Source organism: Lissotriton vulgaris, chromosome 1_2, assembly GCF_964263255.1.
Source record: "Lissotriton vulgaris chromosome 1_2, aLisVul1.2, whole genome shotgun sequence".
In the NCBI taxonomy this organism is placed as follows: domain Eukaryota; kingdom Metazoa; phylum Chordata; class Amphibia; order Caudata; family Salamandridae; genus Lissotriton; species Lissotriton vulgaris.
In genome coordinates, this window is record NC_141686.1 from 200,164,356 (window position 1) to 200,182,313 (window position 17,958).

A 17,958-nucleotide genomic window follows, 5' to 3' on the forward strand; every position below is an offset into this window, starting at 1 on the left:
CGCACACTGCTTAAAGAGACGCCCTGACCTGCTCTGGTAGGAGGACCTTGAGGCGAGGGTGAAGGCTGCAAACCTGCATGTAAAGAGATGCTCTGATAAGGTGCCCTTGATTATAGGGCAGAGAGCAGTCAGTGTGTGTAAAAAGTGGCGTGATCAGCTCTAACAGGGAGACAGACCTTGAGCACAGGGCGAAGGGCGCGCGCTGTGCGTAAAGAGAAGGCCCGACCTGCTCCGAAGGGGACGTTTGAGAACAGGTGTGCTGCCTGCTCCACTGACAGGGAGTTATTGTGTGAGTGAACGACGGACCTTGTCTGATACCTTGAAAGTGTTGGCATGTGGAGGATAGACCTTTATAGAGGCCACCGGTAAATTATTGACAGGGCCTGGCCAAAGGCCGACATACTCAGCATAGAAAGCAGAACTCACCTCGGCTAAGAGAGAGGGATTTGTGAAGAGCGCACGGACTTTCCAAGGCCACCTGGAACAGAGGGAAAAAGGTAAAAGGATTTTGGACATGGTGGAGGGCGGTTACAGATATGGAAACTATGGTGTTGTACCATACTTAAGAAAGACCCCTTACCCGGTTATAGAATCTCAACTCGGTGTCACTTGTGTTTAAGTCATGTAGGAGGTTTTAAGTTTATTGTGTGATTTCTTGTAGCATTTACTACAAATATTGCCTAAAAACTCTCCAGCCAAACTCAAGTGCAGGCGACTTACATATTACTTCTTCAGAACTTTGAAATAACACAACTCGGTAAATCTGTGTTTCAAAGTTCGGATGAACCCATAGTGAGCATGTTCTAAAGATACTGGGTGATGGGGAATCTCTGAGGATGCATTGAGGGTTAATAAATGGTGGTGATAATCTGAAGACACATTAAGCTTTACCGAGCTAGGTGGGGTACTGAGGTTACAGAGTGGAGAGGCAAAGCGGGACATGCTTTGGGTGTTGATGAGTGATGCTGACATCTGAGCAGGCAAGAAGTATTACTGGGTGACGTGGCAAATCTGAACACGCACCAGGGCTTATTGAGTGATGGTGCTAATATAGACATGCACCGAGGAAGTGTGACTAAAGGTGCAAAATGAACATTCATTTATGATTAATGAGTGTTGGTGCATATCTGGGCAGTCACTAATGATTAGTGAATGCTGGTGCAAATCTGAACATGCACCAGGGCTTATTGAGTGATGGTGCAAATATATACATGCACCGAGGAAGTGTGACTAAAGGTGCAAACTGAACATTCATTTATGATTAATGAATGTTGGTGCATATCTCGGCGGTCACTAATGATTAGTGAATGCTGGTGCAAATCTGAACATGCACCAGGGCTTATTGAGTGATGCTGCAAATATATACATACACTGAGGAAGTGTGACTAAAGGTGCAAACTGAACATTCATTTATGATTAATGAGTGTTGGTGCATATCTGGGCAGTCACTAATGATTAGTGAATGATGGTGCAAATCTGAACATGCACCAGGGCTTATTGAGTGATGGTGCAAATATATACATGCACTGAGGAAGTGTGACTAAAGGTGCAAACTGAACATTCATTTATGATTAATGAGTGTTGGTGCATATCTGGGCAGTCACTAATGATTAGTGAATGATGGTGCAAATCTGAACATGCACCAGGGCTTATTGAGTGATGGTGCAAATATATACATGCACTGAGGAAGTGTGACTAAAGGTGCAAACTGAACATTCATTTATGATTAATGAGTGTTGGTGCATATCTGGGCAGTCACTAATGATTAGTGAATGCTGGTGCAAATCTGAACGTGCACCTGGGCTTATTGAGTGATGTTGCAAATATATACATGCACCGAGGAAGTGTGACTAAAGGTGCAAACTGAACATTCATTTATGATTAATGAGTGTTGGTGCATATCTGGGCGGTTACTAATGTTTAGTGAATGCTGGTGCAAATCTGAACATGCATCAGGGCTTATTGAGTGATGCTGCAAATATATACGTGCACTGAGGAAGTGTGACTAAAGGTGCAAACTGAACATTAATTTATGATTAATTAGTGATGGTGCATATCTGGGCAGTCACTAATGATTAGTGAATGATGGTGCAAATCTGAACATGCACCAGGGCTTATTGAGTGATGGTGCAAATATATACATGCACTGAGGAAGTGTGACTAAAGGTGCAAACTGAACATTCATTTATGATTAATGAGTGTTGGTGCATATCTGGGCAGTCACTAATGATTAGTGAATGATGGTGCAAATCTGAACATGCACCAGGGCTTATTGAGTGATGGTGCAAATATATACATGCACTGAGGAAGTGTGACTAAAGGTGCAAACTGAACATTCATTTATGATTAATGAGTGTTGGTGCATATCTGGGCAGTCACTAATGATTAGTGAATGCTGGTGCAAATCTGAACGTGCACCTGGGCTTATTGAGTGATGTTGCAAATATATACATGCACCGAGGAAGTGTGACTAAAGGTGCAAACTGAACATTCATTTATGATTAATGAGTGTTGGTGCATATCTGGGCGGTTACTAATGTTTAGTGAATGCTGGTGCAAATCTGAACATGCATCAGGGCTTATTGAGTGATGCTGCAAATATATACGTGCACTGAGGAAGTGTGACTAAAGGTGCAAACTGAACATTAATTTATGATTAATTAGTGATGGTGCATATCTGGGCAGTCACTAATGATTAGTGAATGATGGTGCAAATCTGAACATGCACCAGGGCTAATTGAGTGATGGTGCAAATATATACATGCACTGAGGAAGTGTGACTAAAGTTGCAAACTGAACATTAATTTATGATTAATTAGTGATGGTGCATATCTGGGCAGTCACTAATGATTAGTGAATGCTGGTGCAAATCTGAACAGGCACCAGGGCTTATTGAGTGATGGTGCAAATATATACATGCACTGAGGAAGTGTGACTAAAGGTGCAAACTGAACATTCATTTATGATTAATGAGTGTTGGTGCATATCTGGGCAGTCACTAATGATTAGTGAATGATGGTGCAAATCTGAACATGCACCAGGGCTTATTGAGTGATGGTGCAAATATATACATGCACTGAGGAAGTGTGACTAAAGGTGCAAACTGAACATTCATTTATGATTAATGAGTGTTGGTGCATATCTGGGCAGTCACTAATGATTAGTGAATGCTGGTGCAAATCTGAACGTGCACCTGGGCTTATTGAGTGATGTTGCAAATATATACATGCACCGAGGAAGTGTGACTAAAGGTGCAAACTGAACATTCATTTATGATTAATGAGTGTTGGTGCATATCTGGGCGGTTACTAATGTTTAGTGAATGCTGGTGCAAATCTGAACATGCATCAGGGCTTATTGAGTGATGCTGCAAATATATACGTGCACTGAGGAAGTGTGACTAAAGGTGCAAACTGAACATTAATTTATGATTAATTAGTGATGGTGCATATCTGGGCAGTCACTAATGATTAGTGAATGATGGTGCAAATCTGAACATGCACCAGGGCTAATTGAGTGATGGTGCAAATATATACATGCACTGAGGAAGTGTGACTAAAGTTGCAAACTGAACATTAATTTATGATTAATTAGTGATGGTGCATATCTGGGCAGTCACTAATGATTAGTGAATGCTGGTGCAAATCTGAACAGGCACCAGGGCTTATTGAGTGATTGTGCAAATATATACATGCACTGAGGAAGTGTGACTAAAGGTGCAAACTGAACATTCATTTATGATTAATGAGTGTTGGTGCATATCTGGGCAGTCACTAATGATTAGTGAATGCTGGTGCAAATCTGAACGTGCACCTGGGCTTATTGAGTGATGTTGCAAATATATACATGCACCGTTGAAGTGTGACTAAAGGTTCAAACTGAACATTCATTTATGATTAATGAGTGTTGGTGCATATCTGGGCGGTTACTAATGTTTAGTGAATGCTGGTGCAAATCTGAACATGCATCAGGGCCTATTGAGTGATGCTGCAAATATATATGTGCACTGAGGAAGTGTGACTAAAGGTGCAAACTGAACATTAATTTATGATTAATGAGTGTTGGTGCATATCTGGGCAGTCACTAATGATTATTGAATGATGGTGCAAATCTGAACATGCACCAGGGCTTATTGAGTGATAGTGCAAATATATACATGCACTGAGGAAGTGTGACTAAAGGTGCAAACTGAACATTCATTTATGATTTATGAGTGTTGGTGCATATCTGGGCGGTTACTAATGTTTAGTGAATGCTGGTGCAAATCTGAACATGCATCAGGGCTTATTGAGTGATGCTGCAAATATATACGTGCACTGAGGAAGTGTGACTAAAGGTGCAAACTGAACATTAATTTATGATTAATGAGTGTTGGTGCATATCTGGGCAGTCACTAATGATTAGTGAAGGATGGTGCAAATGTGAACACGCATCAGGGCTTATTGAGTGATGGTGCAAATATATACATGCACTGAGGAAGTGTGACTAAAGGTGCAAACTGAACATTAATTTATGATTAATGAGTGTTGGCGCATATCTGGGCAGTCACTAATGATTAGTGAATTATGGTGCAAATCTGAGCATGCACCAGGGCTTATTGAGTGATAGTGCAAATATATACATGCACTGAGGAAGTGTGACTAAAGGTGCAAACTGAACATTAATTTATGATTAATGAGTGTTGGTGCATATCTTGGCGGTCACTAATGATTAGTGAATGCTGGTGCAAATCTGAACATGCATCAGGGCTTATTGAGTGATGGTGCAAATATATACATGCACTGAGGAAGTGTGACTAAAGGTGCAAACTGAACATTAATTTATGATTAATGAGTGTTGGTGCATATCTGAGTAGTCACTAATGATTAGTGAATGATGGTGCAAATCTGAACATGCACCAGGGCTTATTGAGTGATGGTGCAAATATATACATGCACCGAGGAAGTGTGACTAAAGGTGCAAAATGAACATTCATTTATGATTAATGAGTGTTGGTGCATATCTGGGCAGTCACTAATGATTAGTGAATGCTGCTGCAAATCTGAACGTGCACCTGTGCTTTTTGAGTGATGGTGCAAATATATACATGCACTGAGGAAGTGTGACTAAAGTTTCAAACTGAACATTAATTTATGATTAATGAGTGCTGGTGCATATCTGGGCAGTCACTAATGATTAGTGAATGCTGGTGCAAATCTGAACATGAACCAGGGCTTATTGAGTGATAGTGCAAATATATACATGCACTGAGGAAGTGTGACTAAAGGTGCAAACTGAACATTCATTTATGATTAATGAGTGTTGGTGCATATCTGGGCGGTTACTAATGTTTAGTGAATGCTGGTGCAAATCTGAGCATGCATCAGGGCTTATTGAGTGATGCTGCAAATATATACGTGCACTGAGGAAGTGTGACTAAAGGTGCAAACTGAACATTAATTTATGATTAATGAGTGTTGGTGCATATCTGGGCAGTCACTAATGATTAGTGAATGATGGTGCAAATCTGAACACGCATCAGGGCTTATTGAGTGATGGTGCAAATATATACATGCACTGAGGAAGTGTGACTAAAGGTGCAAACTGAACATTAATTTATGATTAATGAATGTTGGTGCATATCTGGGCAGTCACTAATGATTAGTGAATGATGGTGCAAATCTGAACATGCACCAGGGCTTATTGAGGGATAGTGCAAATATATACATGCACTGAGAAAGTGTGACTAAAGGTGCAAACTGAACATTCATTTATGATTAATGAGTGTCGGTGCATATCTTGGCAGTCACTAATGATTAGTGAATGCTGGAGCAAATTTGAACATGCATCAGGGCTTATTGAGTGATGGTGCAAATATAGACATGCACTGAGGAAGTGTGACTAAAGGTGCAAATTGAACATTAATTTATGATTAATGAGTGTTGGTGCATATCTGAGTAGTCACTAATGATTAGTGAATGATGGTGCAAATCTGAACATGAACCAGGGCTTATTGAGTGATGGTGCAAATATATACATGCACCAGGAAGTGTGACTAAAGGTGCAAACTGAACATTCATTTATGATTAATGAGTGTTGGTGCATATCTGGGCAGTCATTAATGATTACTGGGAAAATCTGAACAGTTACGAATCACTCTTGATTGATGCTGCAAATCTGAATATGCATTAAGTGTTATTAAGTGACGGTGCAAATCACATTATGGGCTGTGGCAGCAAACAAGAACACTAGCTGTCACGCATTTACTTATTAGTTAATCCACAAACTCATCCATTCACTGGGGCGCTCACTGTTTCATCCATTTATGCACTCCCTAATTCATCCAACAATAAACTCGCTCAACCATTCATCCATCCACTCATCCATGCAGTTAATCACTCATCCATTCTTCATCCTTGCATTTAGCCACTCACCCCATGCTCATCCATGCACTCACTCATGCAGACATGTACCCACCCATTCTTATTCACCCACTCACCCATCCACACCTGACCAGTGAATGACAATTCGTTAAAGACAGACCTGGTATCTTTGTCCATGTCTGTTTAAACTCTAGTTAGCAATCCAGCACCCTTGTGAGGGAAGGCTTCCCTTTTGGGATGAAGGCTGAAAGTCAGTGTGGGAGATGTCTCCAAAGCAGGCCACTGGAATTATCGATTTTGTGGCCGCAGCGATTTTCGCATGGTTATAGAATTGCTGCATTTGACTTATAATCCATACTCTGCTGCAGAATGTGCATTTTATAACAAAAAAATGTTTTGTTTCTAGCTCAAACGGTTCACGAGTTACTTAAAATGCGATGACACGTGTTGCCCCTCAGTGCAAGGCTCTTTGCAAAGCTAGACTGCACACCTTTCTGTTGCTTATTGCTATATTTGGATGTTAAACTGGTACTAATGAGGTGCAGCCAATGCCCAGAGAGAGTTATCACGTTGAACATTGATGAAATAAAGAAGTAATACTATTACAAAATGTGGTTATTTGTGCCGCATAATTTGCCCTTTCCTGCTGCATAATTTACTGAACCCTGCTGCATAATTTGGCCCTCCCCTGCCGCATAATTCCAGTGGCCCTGATTTTAAGGCATGATCTGTGAGATGGTTTGAACATTTTATGGGCGAGCTACAGCGGTGTTTCCAATTCTGGTGTTTGTAAAATGTTGTTTATCATCTGCTCCTTTAATGGGATGTGATGCAGCTAACTTTTTTATAAAAACAACAATGGTCCCATGCACAATAGAAATAAGAGCACAGAATAAATATAGACACAATGGAAGCTATATTAAGTACTGACTTGTCCAGCCGGACAAAGGTCCAATTTTTACTTTAAACAACGAATGTTTTGAAGGGATACCTTCAACAATTCCACAGAGGAGGGCACAAGCCTGAACCCAAACATATACAAATTGGCATAGTGAGGAAAGTAGTCAGAGAATAGAACAAAGTTTTTAGGCAGAAGCTGTAGTTTTCTGGAAATATTACAGTAACAGAAATTCCTTTTAACACCATTACTAGCCTAACATAGCAGTTTGCACATTTCACAGTATATGGTGTTTTAAAAGTCGATGCTGTTTCGATCTCATTTAAAGAATCACAGGGATCATCATCAGGACAGAATTATGCCTAAATATTACAAGCCATGATAGCCTAAAGGGAAAAGAGAAATCGAAAAATCATACAAGGTACAGTATAGGAAAAGATTTAAGAGACGTAATAGTGACTTGGTTACACCCACATAAAGTAGTGACAGGACTGTTGCCTTAAGGACCAGTGCTTAGAGAATCAGGCATAAAGGGTCAGAGGGGCTGTGCCCTTAGTTATAAGAGACAGAAGTACATGCTGCAATCTGTATTACGTCAAGTAATGCTCAAGAAACTAATGTATAGTGAGTAGATAAGGATTGTGGTGGTATCCACTACACTAGTGGTGAGCAAAGTTGTAACTTTACTGACGAAAGTGCCAAGGGTGAGGATCTACAGATGACAATAAATGGCGAAATGGTCGTGAGACTAAGGGTGAGATGACCGATACCAGTGAAAACGAAGTGAGCATGCCGCAGATAACAGGTGCTTACCACGGGGATCAGCCTGACCACAGTGGGTGCCGGCCAGGTAGAGAACAGCGTGTTATAGGATCTAAAGATAACGAAACCGGGTCGTTAGGAAGTGCGGTTATCGCTCATTTTACCGAAATATGGAGTGAGAACAATAGATTTCTTACCCAAGGAATGGAACGATCTAGGTAATAGGTTCCTTGTATTGCCGGGTAAACGTAGATCAGTCTCCTGAATGGAAAAAGGGCAAGGAGTTGAGAAGTCTGTGAGGCGACATGCGTGGTAGTGCGAGAGTGAAGATAAAACCAGGCTTACCCGATATTCAGGAGATAGTACTTAAGGCGCGCCAGCTGTATGCTCGGTCGCGTGGGGGGGAAGGAGCCTAAATAAAAGAACAAGGAATTAGAGGCTGGAGCCTCTCTACACCCGATTGTCGGTACAGATGAACAAGTGCAGGAGGCTTACCTTGTCAATGGGCTGCAATAGCTTCCCTGGTCGTTGCAGTGGCAGACTTGGAAGACCAAGCTATATCAACGCATGCAGTTGGCTAAGGGAGAGTCACATGCCGTAATTAAAATAAAAGTAGGACAATGCGGCGGCCATATTGGGTGTGAGTTTGCATGCACCTAGATACTTAGACCCCCTATGGGTGGATATGAGCCACATGTGAAGGTGGAAATAAGTGTAGGGCGATCCAGCAGTCCTGGTAAGTGAGTGATAACATGCAGTAACAGTCAAAAAGTATGAAAAGATTAGAAATAGTGTAGAGAGTTAAAATTGTGTTGCGATTAAAAACCTACAAAGTATACTGATTAATAGACATAGCTAACCCAACTTTCAATAGTTTATGTTAAATTGGTCCAGCTCTCCTGCTGGTTTAGTCCTGAATTCAAGCTGTCAGTTCGCAAGATCCATTTAAGCTCCTCTTTGTTTAGTAGTTTCGATAGGTCACCACCTCTTGGGGGCAAGGTCACTTGGCTGATCACAGTCCATCTTACATCATTCTCGGTGTGTCCTTTATCACTGAAATGTTCCACGAGAGGGGCATTATCGGTTTTAGAGCCAAATTTCTCATCAAAGTACTTCTTATTTGAACAATGGGTACGAGTAAGGTTCTCTTTGACTTTCTTCAGATCCACATTAGAGGAGGATGATTTCACTAACCATGAGGGATTCACCTTAGTTCTAGGAGCTCTTCCCCTCATGATTTCAAAAGGAGAATAACCAGTCATTGAATTAATGGTTGTTCTATACATCCAAATTTTCTTAAAAATTTCAATCTCCCATTTCTTGTCATCCTTACCAACAGATTGTATAGCACTCTTGAGAACTCTATTGAACCTCTCTATTACTCCATTCCCACTTGGATTAGCATAATGTTAGCCTCCGTATGTCTTTAATGAAATCAAGATTCTCTCTACATGTTAATTGGAGAATCGACATTCTGCTCCGATGTTGCGAGATCCTTAATTTGATTTTTTGTTTAGTCTGTCCCACGTAGATCAAGTCACACGGGCACAGAATTTCATAAACCAAATTACAACTGATGCAGTTAGTGAAAGTTCTCAATACATTTTTTAATTTCACCAAAGACAAATTCTTTCCCTTCAATGCAAAAGTCACATACTACACAGCAGCCACATTTGGAATGTCCTTTCAGTGGAGGGAGTGACCACAGGTCAATAAGGGTGGAGCTGGCCGATCTCGGGAGGGGGAGAGCAGCCCTCACCAAGTGATCTTTTAAGTTTTTGCTTCTCTTGAACGCAAACATGGGAGTATCTAGATCTAGATTCCCAGAGTTAAGAATGTGCCAATTCTTTCTGATACTCTTTCGAATTTTGTTGGACACCGGGGAAAAAGTAGTGACACAAACCAGTTTGTCAGATGGCTTTTTCTCTTTTGGTTCTAATAGTGTCTCACATGGGCAGTACCAGGCCCTTTTCATGGCATTTTTTACTATGCGACGTGGATACCCCCTAAATCTAAGTTTTTCAGCCAGTGTGTTCGCCTCCCTGAAATAGTCTACCTTGAGGAAACAATTACGTCTCAACCTCAAAAACTGGGAGAAGGGCAAGCTATCTTTTAGGGCTTGAGGGTGACAACTGTTATAGCTTAATAGCGTATTTCTCTCCGTTGGCTTACGGAACAAGGAAGTAAACAACAAACCATCCTTATGCTGTACACAAAGATCTAAAAAAGGGATATTGGTTTTGCTGTGGGTTAGGGTGAAGGTTAGACCATTACAGTTGTTGTTCAACCAATGTTGGAATAGTGGCAGGGCTTCAATTGGACCGCCCCAGATCATAAAGACGTCGTCTATATATCGTTTCCATTCAACCACCCCTAGGTGGAATGGGTTGGTTGATGGTAGCATAATGTCACATTCAAGCCAGTCCATGTATAGAATAGCCAGGATGGGAGCAAAAATTGCACCCATGGAAGTGCCCTACACCTGTTGGAAGTATTCATTGTCATACATAAAGAAATTACGGGTCAGGCAAATTTCCAGCAATTGAATAATGAACAGAGTTGGTACAGTGTGGGGACGTGGTCGGGTATTCAAAATTCTCTCCATGACAATTAGGGAGTCTTTTTGGGGAATGTTCGTATAAAGCGATTCAACATCTAGAGTGCATAGATTTTCGCTAGCAGGGTCAAAGGGGTTGTTCTCGATAAGATTTATCATATACATGCTGTCCCGAACATAACAGTTTGTGCTGGGTACAAAATCTTCCAGAAAGTTGTTTACATAATGTCCAAGGGGTTCCAACACAGAACCACAACCAGAGACTGTGGGACGGCCGGGGGGGATTTTCCAGCCTCTTGTGAATCTTTGGAAGGGTATAAATAACCAGGGTTCTGGGGTGGTCAATGTTTAAGAAATTCAGTTCATTTTTAGTGAGGAATCCGGTTTCGAATGCCTCTGTCGTGACATGTTTTATTAGGCTTTGTAGCTCTCTGGTGGGTTTGGTATGAAGTCTGCAGTAGTGGTCTGTGTTGGAAACCTGTCGTGACAGTTCGGTTTTGTAATTGTCTATGTTTTGCAGCACAATGCCACCCCCCTTATCAGCAGGCTTAATAATTAAGTCACTCCTATCACGTAGTGAGGAAATGGCCATTTTCTCATCAAGTGTGATGTTATACGGAATGAACGTGTGGGCTTTTGCCAGAGTTGTGGTTTCCTTGAGAATGACTTTTTCAAAAGTTATGATCTCTTTGGGTATCATACCGGACGTGGGAGAGAAGGATGATGGAGGTCGGAATGGGGTAAGGCCAGCTCTAGGTTGAGCGGGATTAAGGTAAAAAAATGCACGAAGTCTTATCTTACGGAAGAACCCCATAAGTTCAGACTGGAGATTCAGGAAGTCGGGGTAGACAGTAGGTACAAACGAGAGTCCTTTACTTAAGATGGAAATCTCCTGTGATGAGAGATTGTGTTCTGATAGATAAAATAGAGGGATAGTCATGTCTGAGGGATCAGTGTCCATTACCACTGATAGAACTTGCTCCTCGTTTGTCTCTCCCCTGGGGGGTTGTGCCATCTTGCTTGCTGTTTTACCCGGCCCCTTTTGGGTGCTTCCCCTCGTCCTCTCTCTAAAAAATGTGGGTTGGGGTTACGGTTGGCAGTACTGGGGCCTTCACACGAGTCAGAGTTATCGGAGGAATCAGCAAAGGAGTCAGTAAAGCCAACCACCATATTCCTCCGGTTGAACTGACCCCAGGGTCTGCGGTTTTATAGGTTCTGGTTGAAGTTGCGGTTAGTGTAAAAGTCTTTTTGGAGATAGGGGTATGTCCTCTCCTGAATAAAAGATCTAATGTCTTTTTTTAACTTTTACAGATTTCTTGTTCTGTTCTATGCAATGAAATTCAGGTATATTTTTCTCAATTTTCTCGAGTAGTTTTTTAGCGGCAGTAATGGTGTCGTTTTCAGAGATCTGCTTCTCTAAATCTTTGATAATGTCAGCTAGTTTCTTAAGTTCCTCACCGTCTGTTTCTATGCCCAGAACTAGCCAGTGTCTGGAGCATGTAGTTCCTATATGGATGAAACCGGTGATATATTTAGGGTTATCCGTGAAGACCCCTGGGATATTACATACCTGTAACCCCAATGGTATAGTTTTGGATTTTAAGTATTCATTTAGCATAAGGGTCATAAGCTCAAGGCGTACAAATTTCTTTTTTTGTTTTTCAAGGTCATCTAGAAGGTTGGGACTCCCTGAGACCGTAATATCGTCTTGGTCCGTGAACAGAGAGCGTCCGGCACAGATCTTATCGATATATTCGTCAGAGTACAGTGGGGGTGGGTCCACATTTCAGTTAGATAGTGTTTGTAGGTTAAGGAAAGGGGAGGGGATTTTTTTAGTGGGAACAAGGTGTATGCCAAAGTGACCTACGTAAGGGCAGTGAGGACAGTGACCCACTCCTAGAAGTGGAAGGACACAGAAAGCCCTTGCAATCAACCGATTGCGCAATCTAATTATACAAACTTAAGGCAACAGTCCTGTCACTACTTTATGTGGGTGTAACCAAGTCACTATTACGGCTCTTAAATCTTTTCCTATACTGTACCTTGTATGATTTTTTGATTTCTCTTTTCCCTTTAGGCTATCATGGCTTGTAATATTTAGGCATAATTCTGTCCTGATGATGATCCCTGTGATTCTTTAAATGGGATCGAAACGCCGTCGACTTTTAAAACACCATATACTGTGAAATGTGCAAACTGCTATGTTAGGCTAGTAATGGTGTTAAAAGGAATTTCTGTTACTGTAATATTTCCAGAAAACTACAGCTTCTGCCTAAAAACTTTGTTCTATTCTCTGACTACTTTCCTCACTATGAAGATAATGTGTGATGTAGAAATCACTAAGGACGCGCCATTTAACATGAAACTCAAGGGGTTTCTTCACTCATTTAACATTGATTAGTTGTCGTACATTAAACCAATCTTCTCATGTTTGTTTTCATCTTCTATTTATTCATAGTTGAATCATTATCTTTGCTTTTAGTAGATCAAAATTCATTTCCAAACATAAGCCAATATATTGCATTACTTCATGCTTGCCCAATGCATTTCGGGTTAAGGGTTAACCCTTCATCAGGGGCGTTCACTTTTTCAATCTTCCACTCCCTTATGCCAATGCGTTTCGTCGTATGCCGTATGCCGGTGTGAACCCACGACTCCTCAGGCCTTAGTATATCTTTCACACGTCTTTTCTGAATCGGCTAGTCTCTTCAGAAAAGACGTGTGAAAGATATACTAAGGCCTGAGGAGTCGTGGGTTCACACCGGCATACGGCATACGACGAAACGCATTGGCATAAGGGAGTGGAAGATTGAAAAAGTGAACGCCCCTGATGAAGGGTTAACCCTTAACCCGAAATGCATTGGGCAAGCATGAAGTAATGCAATATATTGGCTTATGTTTGGAAATGAATTTTGATCTACTAAAAGCAAAGATAATGATTCAACTATGAATAAATAGAAGATGAAAACAAACATGAGAAGATTGGTTTAATGTACGACAACTAATCAATGTTAAATGAGTGAAGAAACCCCTTGAGTTTCATGTTAAATGACGCGTCCTTAGTGATTTCTACATCACACATTATCTTCATTATTAAAGGCACTGCCAGACACAGTGCGTCAAGGACTGCGCAACACGAACTAGTTGTAATTCTCAACTTGAATTAGAGAGTGCACGGAGATATCAGCAACCTGATACTTTCCTCACTATGCCAAATTGTATATGTTTGGGTACAGGCTTGTGCCCTCCTCTATGGATTTGTTGAAGGTATCCCTTCAAAACATTTGTTGTTTAAAGTAAAAATTGGACCACTGTCCGGCTGGACAAGTCAGTACTTAATATAGCTTCCATTGTGTCAATATTCATTCTGTGCTCTTATTTCTATTGTGCATGGGACCATTGTTGTTTTTATAAATATGTTCCCCGAGGTGCTGACTCGAATGGGTGCCCTTGTTGTTTTGTATAATGTGATGCAGCTAACAGCACGTTTGTTGAAGTTTTTAAAGAAAATATACAGCACAACGGAAAAGAACACATTTATAACAAAATAACCCAACACAATAAGACAACCCTACAACAGAAACATAAAAACGCACCAGCAAAACAACAGTACAACCACAGTGCAACATAACAATTAACAGATCTCAATAGTAGCACAAAGGCAACACAAAAACAGCTCATCAGAACAAGTGGGGAACATATAGGAGAGGTGGAAGGCTGTAAATCATGCAGGACTGGGGCACACGCCATTCTCTGATGGCCCAAGCACAACCCTCCTTTAAATAATGTCCCAGTGTGTCTGTAGCGCCCCTTTCTTGCTGTGCCATCCTAAGCAGCTAGGTGTGCGCAGCAGGGCGGCTATATGCCGCATGCATCTGGGTGAGTTGCAGGTGCAAGAGCCTCACGGTTTGCCAATCTGGTGTCTGTGCTCTGCCAAGAGCCATTGCTGTGCTTAGAACCACAAACTCAGACCAACAGGGTCAGATGATGAAAGGTGGAGTCATGCTGACCGACAGCACTACCTGGGAGCTCTAGGCTGAAAGGACACCATTCATTTGAGGCTCACAAATACGGCCCTTTTTCATGAAAATAACCTTTTGTTTGTGGGAATAAAGTTACGTGTGCAAAATGAAAACTTGTCTTTTGATAGTGAAATGGCAGTATTTTCTGAAACTGGCTTGCTGCTTTTCATTTAAAAAGGTTATGATTGTGGTTCCTTCGTACCAGATGGCACTGACTGCTATAGCTGTTATTCCATGACATATCAGAAGGCTCCTGTATATTGCTAAACTTTCAATGCTATTATTGTTACTATCCTTACATTTGAGGCTTGAGCATGTAAGATTGCTGTAAGGAGTCTGATGCCTGTGAGCTCTAAATAATTTGGCAGTGGCGTTACAGTAAAAGCCTGAAGGACTTGTCGTCTGCTTCCTACCACCTGTGATTGTGAGATTTGAGAATGTTTCATTCATCCACCCTACCTCTCCCAAGTAGAAATCAAGTGATAACATATAGCTGAGAGTATGCTTTAAAGAGACAGGAAGGAAACATTATTTGAAAAAGATGGCATGTGGCAGTGCATACTCAGATTTCTTTGGCACAGTTTGTAATGCATTTAGCCCTTTAGCAAATAATTGGCAAAATTATGCTGAAAATTCACTGTTTTGCCATATTTTTTATGAAAGTTTTCTGGGGGACTTGGAGGGGTTGGCGAATGAGCCCAACATACGGCAGGTGAGTGAGTCTTGTCTGCCATATGACAGACATTGTATTGTATTGTATTGCATTGTATTGTGTTCTTACATAGCGCTACTATCACCCTACGGGTATCTTGGCACAGACATAATAATAATATTTCATCACTGCTCATTCAGACCCTCTGTATTTTTAGGTAATGTATTGTGAAAATTGTTCGGTAAAATGCTGCATTTTTGCATGATTTGTTCAACATGTTCACGAGAGGCACAAACCCCCATGAACCCATATTTAAAGTCAGATTTGTTTGCTTCAGCCACTTCCTTGTGGAAATTTAAAGAAGATATTTACGCCTCACCCCTTTCACAGCTCACCAGCCTCCCCTGTGTAAAAGTCATCAATTATCACTGCTGCCCTTGAGACTTCAAACTGAAGATGCTACACAATCCTCAACCCCTTCTAAGCCATGTCCTTGGTTAGTAGAGCACAACACACACACACACACACACACAGACACACACGCACACACCTCTCTCTCTGAACTAAAGCTTCTGCTCTCTCTATACTAGGAGCTCTGGGGCATATTAACAAGGAACAGGGAAAATTAACGCTAAGGGCGCTTAGCATTAATTTTTTTAACGCCAGCTATCGCTGGATAATATCGCCTGGTTATCGCGTTATTAACAAAGCTAACCGCCTAGGCGATAAAAAATCCAGCGATAGTGGCATTTTTGGGAGGTTATCGCTGGTAATGCAGCGATAAAACTACAAGGATAGGGATATCCTTGTTGATAGCCCATGGCGGACTTAGCAATGTAATCCACCTCCTATTGGATTACATGGCTAAGTCTGAAAATTAGCAGACGTAAAAAGCAGCGTTAACCATGGTTAGCGCTACTTTTTTTGTCTCTAACAGGGTTAGCGTGAAGCTTGATAATTCCAAGCGACATTTCTCCTATTATTTGGCTTTGGAACGCCCACTTTGCATTTCATTAGAGATGCAAAGGGAAGCGTAGTGAAAAAGTGTGCTAACATGCGATTTTGCATGTTAGCACCCTGTTGTTGATAGGGCGATATTTTTATAAAGCCCTTGTTAATATGCCCCTATGTGTGTTAGCAACAACACGGGTGGGCACCTTTAGGCCTGTGTTACTTGTGTTTCTCACCACTTGATCTGGCGGAGCATTGGAACAAGCTGTGAGACTATGTCATACCACTCCCATACCAACCATGCGATGAGGGTCACATGCTTCTAGCCCCTTGGTGGCATGCCTCTTCATCCTAACCTAGCTAGCCACCACCAACTCTTCAGAGTAAGGGTAGGAGGCACATTGTGTACCAATCAGATGCATCCCTGCACACAAACCTGTTAGAAATTATGGAAATCTGGATGCTGAGGGCTTTCCTAACAGTGCTGAGATCCAAGGTTGTGATGGTCAATACACTCACAACACCCTTTTCTACACTTGGATACGTGGGAATTCAGGCATGCCACTTGACTTGGGCTCTACTGTGAATTTACCCTCATTGTGAGACTGGAGAACAGCCAGGACTTAGCACTAGGATAAAGTTATCTTCATGGTAACTTGGTTTCTCTCTTCGACTCTGATAAGGAATGTTCCAAAATTTTCCAACTGCGTACGCAAACTTCCATTTCCACAGGGATTACACTTATATGTTTTGTGGTAATTACCGCATGTCCTTAATTTTTCCAGGTAAATTCAACTGATCTTATCTGAAATTTAACAGAGCAAAAATGCTTCTTCAACATTGGCATATGTGACTTTGGTATGGAAAGTACAGAAATCCATGTTATTTGCGATTTTACACGGGTAAACTTGTAAAAGATTTCTTTTTGGTGCACACTGTAAATTCTAAACCCCAGAGTTGTAGATTTTATTAAAAGCTAAAAGCAGAAAATATCAATATCCAATTTGGGGTACTTGTAATAAGACTTTTCAACACCCTCACACCATTATCAACACCCTAACACAATTACCGAAACCCTCACACCAAGACATCAGTCACTGTTTGCCTCCTTAATTACTTCCAGGTAATTCCAGATGTGCTGGTCTGGGGGTGTATACCTGCCTACGTGGCACTGTCATGCAGGCCTCTGTATCATAATAGCTATCCAAGCAGTTTTTGATTCTGCTACTAATAAGATAATAAGAAAAAAAGCTACAGAATTAGGATCTCATTTAGACACAATATAGCCTTATAGCCCGCCGTAGAGGGATATACCGGCTATTAAAGGCCCTTTCCAGCATTAAAGGCCCGAGCCGAAGGCAAGGGTTTTTTAACAAGGGAGAGGGACTTTAATAGCGGTATAGCCCATCTACGAAGGGCTATAAGGCTATTAGAACATTCTGTCACTAGAGGACAGAATGTTCTAACAAAAAAAACAAAGCCTTTTGGAAGCGTGAGGGGACTGGAATCCCCTCAGGTTCCCTGAAGCCTTTGTTCACAGACAGAGCTGTGAACAAAGAAACATTGGATTGTTGGAGCTGCAGGCTTATACCAGCCATTATAAGCCCAGAGCACTCCATTGTTTTCAATGGAGCTCCCAACATTCCAATGTTCTAATATGGTTTGATTTACACCTCCTCTGCTCCCTCTTGCCACCCCTTTAGTAACACTGGAGGCATAGTTACTTGATGTTACATATACTTTCTGTAATTTGA

General features: G+C 41.4%; 1 protein-coding gene across 1 annotated transcript in view; it reads left to right on the forward strand.

Moving 5' to 3' along the window:
* Positions 1–417: 417 nt before the first annotated feature.
* Positions 418–17,958, forward strand: part of LOC147734925 (acyl-coenzyme A amino acid N-acyltransferase 2-like) — a 46,187-nt gene continuing 28,646 nt past the window's right edge. The window contains exon 1 of the mRNA XM_086953107.1: positions 418–497. The gene's annotated coding sequence lies outside the window, so the exon portion shown is untranslated. The remainder of the gene's footprint in view (positions 498–17,958) is intronic.